The sequence below is a fragment of the Oncorhynchus nerka genome, linkage group LG24 (genome assembly GCF_034236695.1).
Source record: "Oncorhynchus nerka isolate Pitt River linkage group LG24, Oner_Uvic_2.0, whole genome shotgun sequence".
In the NCBI taxonomy this organism is placed as follows: domain Eukaryota; kingdom Metazoa; phylum Chordata; class Actinopteri; order Salmoniformes; family Salmonidae; genus Oncorhynchus; species Oncorhynchus nerka.
In genome coordinates this window covers 39,299,082-39,309,062 of record NC_088419.1, presented here as the reverse complement: position 1 = coordinate 39,309,062, position 9,981 = coordinate 39,299,082, and the positions used below count along the sequence as shown (strand labels likewise).

The 9,981-nt window shown below is 42.0% G+C and overlaps 1 pseudogene; it reads right to left on the bottom strand.

Moving 5' to 3' along the window:
* Window positions 1-1,487: 1,487 nt before the first annotated feature.
* On the bottom strand, window positions 1,488-3,641 carry LOC115107346 (thyroxine 5-deiodinase-like; annotated as a pseudogene).
* Window positions 3,642-9,981: the final 6,340 nt, after the last annotated feature.

The following is a 9,981-nucleotide window of genomic DNA, read 5'->3' as shown; positions in this document are numbered from 1 at the left end:
TGTCTTATTAGTTTCACCTGTGTGTATTTTAGTTTAATTAACGTCCTTATATGTAGTAGGTTGTCCCGCCCTTGTTTTGTGCGGGATTGTTTGTGTATTCATGTCATTTGGTGTAGTGCTTGTGTTTTATTCTCCGGTCTATTTTTGATCCTGTGTTGGATTATTCACCCTGTGTGTTGGGTTGACTGTTTTTTGTGCGCCTGAGAATAAACGGTCAAATATCTGAAACCTGCTCTCTGCGCCTGATTCCACCCACCTTGATAAAACGTGACAATGGGTCAAGCAGATTCACCTTTTGAAAGGGTTAACAAGCCCCAGGAGTATAGGATGGTCTGGCCATGGGGGTCAAGGTTCAGGTCAAATAAGGTATACACACAAAGAACATTAGGTGAATATAAACACTGTTTGAATGGTGTGGAGATGGAGTGAGTTGTACAGGTGATTATGGGGATGAAGGCGCACACGTGTGTGTGTGTGTGTGTGTGTGTGTGTGTGTGTGTGTGTGTGTGTGTGTGTGTGTGTGTGTGTGTGTGTGTATATATATATATATATATATATAAAAGCCTCCTAAGCCTGTAGTTGATTGATCTAGCCCCAGGACTTACTATGGTCTGTATTTTAGAGGGACTTTGCATCACAGCAACACACACACACATACACAGAGAGAGAGAGAGCGAATACAGATAGATATTAAGTGGCTACTAACAGAGTTGATAACATTAAATCAAGGATGGCACAGGCCACTTGGATCTTAATCGCGTCGCTGATTCATGGCGTGTGTGTGTGAGAGAGAGAGAAAGAGATCACCTTGGGGCTAAACAAAAATACAGCATTAAGTGCCTTCCATTATAGGGGATTCCCAATCACCCATCAACATGACATATAATACTACACAATGGTTTCACTTCATCAAATCAATATACTGTAGCTGTGTATACTTGGTGTTCATGATCTGGATACAATTGAGGTGGTGCCAAGGATCAATTTCACTTGAATTCGGGACATGAACTAGATATGAAGAAACAATTTGTCACAAAATCACCGTACAGAGATGGGCAAAAAAGCATTCTCTGGCCCTTCCTCTTCGAATGAGCTATTAAGGGACATTAAATTGCAGGAGCTCGCCTCCTTAAATTGGTTTAAAGCTAGGGACAATGAAGTCGGGGGCTGTCAATGTTTTGACCCCTAGATGCATCACACCTCTCCAAATAATTTGTGCCTTATTGGCATCCTCATGCTTCCCATCCGGAACAGTTTGGAACAGTTTGTGCATATATTATGAAGACATTTTGTGATGTTTTTGTTCGTTTTGTTCTTCTGCAAGTTTTTTTTTGCGTGGTCGTGCACACGAAGTCTTTGCCCCTTCAATGGTCATTGGTCAACAGTAGGGATTCTTCAATGAAATGTTTGTTGTCATTCAAAGATAGACGACTCGTTTTCATGCACATCTTTTTACTTGAGAAATACTGGACCAAACACATTAGTTAGATGTAAAATTGCATGACTAAGAGCTCCTCTGCAAAATGTTTTAAACTGTACTGCTCTGTGTTTTATATTGTAGATGGGTCTAAAACTTTGTGTGCTGCTATTTTAGTCAGGTCTCTTTCAGATTTTTAATATCAATAAGACTAATCTGGTAAAATAAAGCTAAAATAAAATGAATACATTAAAACACAAAACATCAACAATTTTCACCTGAATTTGAACTGATTTCTTGATTTCGGTTGAATTAAAAAGGAATTGAATGGTTAACATACGCCTACTTAATCATTGCCACCTAATCAATGATAACCAGAGACACATCAGAGCTATTATCTGTCTTTCTCTCTCCCTCTGAACGTGCACGTGAAGTGGACAATTTGCATTGAAAAGATAAGGATGACATAACATCAGCGTATGATAATGAACAAATAGGCCTATAGACTTACTTGCCAGTAAGATGCACTCAGGAGTCATAAGATCAATGTGTTCTAACATTTATTACAAATATTTGTTCAATAAAATATAAACAATTTACAGAACCGTTTGGCAATTTGTTCGATGAAGACATTGCTAGTCGCCAAGTACTCTAGTATCAAACAACATCAGTATCAGTTTCCTGGTTTAAAACCCTTTAAAAACCGAACTTCACAACAACACTAGAGTAAAAGGTATTAGCAATTTAGCCTCACGCACGCACACACACACACACACACTCTCTCTCTCACACACACACACACACACACACACACACACACACACACACACACACACACACACACACACAGGTAGAGACCATATAGTATAAAAATAAAGTGATCATAATCAAATGAAGGTCAAACTGAAATAAGTCAAACTTTTGCACAGGTTCAAATCAAAGACAGCTCCTTACAAAAACAAACAAACAACCAAACAAATAATTAGTGTCTGTCAAGACGAGCACAACTGAACAACTAAGCCTATCGTGCGTTTTACATCATAATAAACATTACTAATATGTGTACTAATTCTATAATGCTTCTGAACCAAAACAACATGTATAGGCCTAGTCATATGTGCAGTGTGTCAAGAGTTTGTAGCAGCATCTGAATATTTCTTCACTGTGTGGACACTTCACGCGCCTAATGGTTATCTTTAAGTTAAACGTGGACCACCACTGTTCTGCTGGAATTCTCCAAATCATTCCGGTATTGCTCGAGCCAATTCCTAAGCTCTGATATCCGGTAGCCCTCCGGTCCCCTGCCCCCCTGATACACGACCCGCTCATCCCTCAGGATATAAAGTCTCTCAAAATAGGCTCCGTAAGCCGCGTTGGACGAGTTGTCCATAGTATCCACCACCACACTGCTGCAGGGAACCTCCGAGTGCATCAGCTGAGCGGCTTTCAGTCTGTCCTCCAGACAGCAGTGCTTGGGGATCTGGTATGGCGCGTCGGAGCTCACCCAGCCGTCCGAGGGATGCGCCTCCTCGATATATACAAGCAGGGAGTCGGCGATGTCCGCATACTGGCTCGCGACGCGCTGAAACGCAGCCAGGCGCGTCATGAACGGTGGTCAGGAGCAACTGCCGAAGTTGAGGATGAGAGGTCTCCTCCCTTTCACATAGTCTAGGACCCTGACCCTGCGCCGCTCCTGCAGCTGCACAACCTCAGTGTTGGGCGCGATAAATCCAAGGTGCGCGGATTTGAAAAAGTCTAATTTCTGCCCGTACCACACGGCCCTGAGCGACTCCAGGGTGAACATCTTGTTGGAGTCGGAGACGCAGACAGGCGGGTCTTCGGGGCTGCTGCCCTCCATCTTCAGCAGCACTTTCCTCCTGATGCACAGGACGTCCAGGAGACACAGCATCAGTGCTGCCAGGAGGAACCGGGGCAGCAGAATCAGACATAGAGCTGTGTGTTTCAGGGCCAGCACCGTCAGGACACCTGCAGACTTCTGCATCTCGCCCTGCGGATGATGTCTGGCCGGCAATGTAAGCATGCAGATATAGACAATCGTATCAGTCACCTTTTCCCATCTGTTTTCAGGCTCTGTCTCACAGAGTTGTGCTTTTTATAGGTGCAGCAGGATGTGAATGAAAAACAACCCACCTCCACAGCTCGTGCCGCCCTCTCACATGGCGGGGATTACCTCCCGTCAACTGAGAGAGAGATGGATAGAGGAAGGGAGAGAGAGATAGAGAGTGTGTGTGTGTGTGTGTGTGTGAGAGAGAGAGAGAGAGGGGGGGGTGATCACGGCCATGGGTCCGTTTTTTTGCAGACTCAAACCTGTCACGTCGATATCTGGCACTTCTTTTGGGGTGAATCATTGTGGTTACCGGTAAATGAACTCGAAATGAAGAAATAGCATGATTTACAACAACACCCGTTTGTGGGTCAGAAAGTGACGTCAAATGAACATTAGCCTATGGTGAATTTAAACTTGACATAAATGTGATCAAAACTCACACATTTAGGGTTAAAAAAAACATACCCACCTCTTCAAATCAAACACGATGATAAAGACAGAATCTGTCATTTTTGTGATTAAAACAATTTAGACTGTTGTGATCAGTTTGAGAAGAAATACATATTCCATGTTCATGCTGTTGAATCGGTGACGTATTGAATATAAACGTATAGGAATGAAATAGGTCTAGAGCAATTCATTATTTTTGTTGATTCATTTAAATGTATGCCCAATCATTACGTGTATCTATGCCCTTTGATGACTTGTTTCACGAACCTGGGTGATTTGAAAGAACACGAAAAGGCTTGAACGCTTCTTCTTTGTGTATTTCAGATAAGGGGTTTAACATTCACAAAATCTTTTCACACTAGACGGCGCTCTCGCATACCAATGATGTGCAGTGCGCATTGGGCACCTCCAAAAAAGCCTCGGTTATCTGAGGTCAGTATCCTCCCCTCTCTCGCAACTTTCCCAATGCGACTGTTACGTACCTGATTCCTTCTCAAGGCAATGAGATAGATTACTCACCCCTATAAAACTGAGTTATGAAATGATATCCGGTATGACAGGTGGTGTTACAGACAAGGGAAAATATGATAATAATAATACTATTATTAATAATAATAACAATAGTAAATATTGTATATAACTTATATAAAGCTAGCTATTCATTCCATAAAAACATCTCCAAGCGCTGTTAAGCTAAGCAGTAAGCAGCAACAACAGGAAACAAGCAACTTAAAACAACAACATAATTAATCATGAGTTGTCGACGGTCAAGAGACTGAAGGTTGAGACAGTTAATGGCTTGATTGAGGTCAGTGGACAGAGGAGGTGGTCAAATGGGAGAGTCGGTAGCAGGCAGCACGTTGTCATCACGGTGTCTAGCCATCCACGCTGTCTGTGGTTTCTTAGTAGAACTCGGTCAGATCAGATGAAGTTAGAGTAGTCTAATTGCTGACAAGAAAACCTAAGTTCAGAGAATTTTTGGGGGGTGGATGATGGGCATGCTTAGGGTAACAAACTATAAAGGAAAATACATGGCTACATCTGACTGTTTTTTGTTAAATAACATTTATTTTTATTTTTAGGAAAGGGGCATTTTGATCAGCTACCAGGGTAAGAAGATGCCACCACCCCACCTCCACTCCTCTATTGGTTTACCCCAACAGAGGATTGTGCCATAGGGTTTCACAGATGTGTCCCTATTTTTACCTCACTTGCACATACATTCTCTTTTTTCTTTGACCTTTTCCTTACCAACATTATGTATAGTTCATCTAAACCCATGATCATTTGAATAAGGCAAGATTTTAAATCCCATCAGTCTTTAAAATGAAATTCAAGAGCAAAAGGTTTTCAATAGTTTGTAATGTTTATACCATTTTTTGAACACATTTATTAGAATATAACTGATTAAATATTGATTAAACACACACACATATTCAATAGCATTCAGGGCACAACAAAGTACCTCTTCGGGGGGGGGTGTAGTTATTTAAAAATATATGTTATTTTTTTCTGAGGGGAGGGGGCTGTGTGTGGGGGGTTTCTCAGATGGTTGAGGGGCAGCTCTTGGGGAACTGTGGGGGGGATCTTGGAGGGCTGGCGGTTGAGAGCTTGGGCCGGTGGCTGATGGATCGCTGGTTCAGGTCCCTGTTTTTTGACCTTGTGGGAGATCTGTCGACGTGCCTTTGAGCAGGGCATTGACCCTGGCTTCTTCTGTGTGTCGCTCTGGAATGTAGTCTATTAGATGACTAATGTGATGTTGTTGTTTAGCGGCTTCACTGCAAGTATATGTATATTGTATGTTTTAAACATTCAATATATATATATATTTTTTAATTAACAAATCCTATTCTGACCCTAACCCTAAACCGTAACCCCTAATTTGACCCTAAACCCCTATTCTAAACCCAACCTCTATTCTGACCCTAACCCTTATTCTAACTCAGACCCCTAACCCTAATCCTAATCCTGCTAATTTGGGGATAGCTACCTATGTTAGCAAACATTATCTTATGCTAACTCACTGGCTATCATTTATTTTACCTCAGACTTTCTACTAGTGAGGTTTCTAGCTAGCTAACTGGCAGATGTTAGCTTATGCTAACTAGTAGGCTAGCATTTATTTGACCTCAGACTTTCTGCTAGTGAGGTTGCTAGTTGGTTAATTGGGCTAACAGCCTAACCAGTGAAGGCAGCTGAGGGGAGGACAGCTCATAATAATAATAATAATTGCACATGGAAACCATGTGTTTGATGTGTTTGATACCATTCCATTGACTCCATTCCAGCCATTATTATGAGTTTCCTCCCCTCAGCAGCCTCCACTGATACTAACCTAACATATTATTACTTACTCAAAAACAATACGAAACAAATCTCTAAACAAATGGGTTTATCTTAAGGCTTCCCTACATGTATATTGAATTGAAAAAAATATGGATCTGATTCATTGGATTATATCTACAACTTTTTGTAAATTACCAAAACTTTGATCAATTTACCTCAAAATTGTTTTGATGGAATGACTTCAAAATGTTTTTTGAAACAGAGGAAATTTGTAGTGGCAGCCAGAGGAACTGTTGAACTTTTATTTTTTGGGGGGACATCTCATGTTTTTTGTGATAATTGCAGGGGGGTGTCTTACCCCAAGGGGCCCCATACTACCTTACTAACCAACCACTGGATTAGAATCTAGCTAGCTACTCTTCACTACTATCAAAGTACAGCACACACTTGAGTGATGCTACGGCAGTCACGAGGCGCCAGAAAGCACACCACAATCCATCATAATAACACCATAATCCAGTTAGTGCGTTGAGGAACTAATCAACCATACGTGTCTAGTCACAAAAATATGTTAAATATATGGACCAAGTCATTAGGAAACCTACAGGCCTACATTTAAAAATACTTTGACCTTTTTATTTCCATGAACTGATTCAGACTCACTTATATTGTGGTGAAATAACTAATCCAAATAGGCAAGAATGTGCTGATTCGTGTCGATGTAAAAATTGAATAAAGCAGGAAAACATGCTTTATTGCTAATCACAATAGTTGTTAAACAACAGGGGGGTATAATTCTGAATGCTGATTAGTTAAAACCGCATTCCAGACGGTGTCTATTCCACAAGTTACCACCGGCTAAATCTATTACGTTAAAATGTCTATTTTAAATGCCTATTTTTTTCAGCAGGTATATTTCTCTGATCACCCCCAAAACCAATTCTTCCTTTGGCCGCCTCTCCTTCCAGTTCTCTGGTGCCAATGACTGGAACGTACTACAAAAATGTCTGAAACTGGAAACACTTATCTCCCTCACTAGCTTTAAGCACCAGCTGTCAGAGCAGCTCACAGATTACTGCACCTGTACATAGCCCATCTATAATTTAGCCCAAACAACTACCTCTTCCCCTACTGTATTTATTTATTCATCTATTTTGCTCCTTTGCACCCCATTATTTCTATGTCTACTTTGCACATTCTTTCACTGCAAATCTACCATTCCAGTGTTTTACTTGCTATATTGTATTTACGTCGCCACCATGGTCTTTTTTTGCCTTTACCTCCCTTATCTCACCTCATTTGCTCACATCGTATATAGACTTATTTTTCTACTGTATTATTGACTGTATGTTTGTTTTACTCCATGTGTAACTCTGTGTTGTTGTATGTGTCGAATTGCTTTGCTTTATCTTGGCCAGGTCGCAATTGTAAATGAGAACTTGTTCTCAACTTGCCTACTTGGTTAAATAAAGGTGAAATAAAATAAATACAATTTACTCTGTTCCATCTGACTGTGTAATCCACTGTCTCATCAGCCCAGCCAGGCAATTTATAAACAACTAGACATTATCTCACATTCTTTTAGACTAACATTTAGCTTTCAACAGTGGAGATTCGTATAAACCTTGCTGCCTGCCTCTCCGACATTTGAAACATTGTTTCTATGTTCAAATTCGATCTCCAGCTGTCCCATTCTAATGAACGTGTCGGGAGTCGGGACAAGACAGACAGGCAGCGTTTTTTCAGCCAGTCGAAATCATGAATCAAGTGGCATCATTTTTATGGATATATACAAAGAAATGTCAATTGAAAAAGGTAAAACCGAACGAAGTGCAGCTAGTTTGCAGTCTATCCAGCTTCATTTTGAAGTGTAGTCTGGCCCAGGGGTGCGAAGGTGAACAGAAAGGCACTGGAGCGATGAACCGCCCTTGCTGTCTCTGCCTGGCCGGTTCCCCTCTCTCCACTGGGATTCTCTGCCTCTGACCCTATTATGGAGGCTGAGTCACTGGCTTACTGGGGCTCTTCCATGCAGTCCCTAGGAGGAGCTCGTCATTTGAGGAGGTTGAGTTACTGACATGGTCTTCCTGTCAGGGTTGGCGCAACCCTCGGGTTCGTGCCGTAGGGGGGAGATCTTCATGGGCTATACTCAGCCTTGTCTCAGGGTAGTAAGTTGGTGGTTTGCGCTTATCCCTCTAGTGGTGTGGGGGCTGTGCTTTGGCAAAGTGGGTGGGGTCATATCCTGCCTGGTTGGCCCTGTCCGGGGTGTGTCTCCCGACCCCTCCTGTCTCAGCCTCCAGTATCTATGCTGCAATAGTTTATGTGTTGGGGGGCTAGAGTCAGTTATATCTGGTGTAATTCTCCTGTCTTATCCGGTGTCCTGTGTGAATTTAAGTATGCGCCCTCTAGTTCTTTCTTTCCCTCTATCTCCCCTCCCGGATGACCTGAGCCCTGGGACCATGCCTCAGGACTACCTTGGCTTGATGACTCCTTGCCATTCCGGACATGCTGTTTTTTTAATCTCTCTCTCTACCGCACCTGCTGACACGAACTCTGAATGCTCGTCTATGAAAAGCCAACTGACATTTACGCCTGAGGTGCTGACCTGTTGCACCCTCTGTTGCACCCTCTACAACCACTGTGATTATTATTATTTGACCCTGCTGGTCATCTAAGAACCTTTGAACATCTTGGCCATGTACTGTTATAGTCTCCACCTGCCACAGCCAGAAGAGGACTAGCCACCCCTCATAGCCTGGTTCCTCTCTAGGTTTCTTCCTAGGATCCTGCCTTTCTAGAGAGTTGTTCCTAGTCACCATGCTTCTACATCTGCATTGCTTGCTGATTGGGGTTTTAGGCTGGGCTTCTGTATATCACTTTGTGACATTGGCTGATGTAAAAAGGGCTTTATAAATACATTTGATTGATTGTGTTAGCTATGTTGTTGGCTAGCTCCTCTGAATACGTGTCCTGAAGAGTGAGCACAATTTTCATGCTCACTCCTTGTTATGGATGTATCCAAATAAATGTCACTAGAAAACAGCTTAAACAAATGCACATCCAGCAACTTTGCTGTTGTTCTGGCTGCACTTTTTGACGTGGCTGTAAGTTAGCCATAGTTTTTATTTTGTATTTTATTAAGGATCCCCACTAGCTGCTGGCTAGCTAGCAAGCAAGGGACAAGAACGTTGCCAGCCAGTATGGCAATGGAACGTTTAGACTGAACGACTGGGTCGCCTCTCTGGCAACCGAACCGATAGAATGAATTAACAGCCGGCTTGGGTAGCAACTCTAGATTTGTGTCGGGACTATATCTTGTGGAAGGATGAAATAGTATGAATAAATTCATAAAAGTAACATTCTTTATGAAGATATGTCAATTATTATTTGAATATGTTGTTAATCTGTTGTATAAAAGGGATAATGCCCTCGAAGCCGGTGTTTGGAGGATATATTGGCACGGTTTGCCTCAACTTCGTCTCGGCCTAACAACACCCATTCCAATATATCCAAACACCAGATTCTCGGCACTATCACTTAGAGATCGATTATGATGTCATGACATTTTGATTAGATGTAAATTGGTGAAATAGAAATATGTTGCTGCTTTGGACAGTGCGTCCTTGACCGTGCATGCGTCATACACCGGCCAGACGTAGGCCTATATAACATGCGTAGGCCTATATAATATGCACATACACCGGCCTGACGTAGGCCTATATAACAATCTCTATTTAGACCATATTATATTGTGGTGAATGAG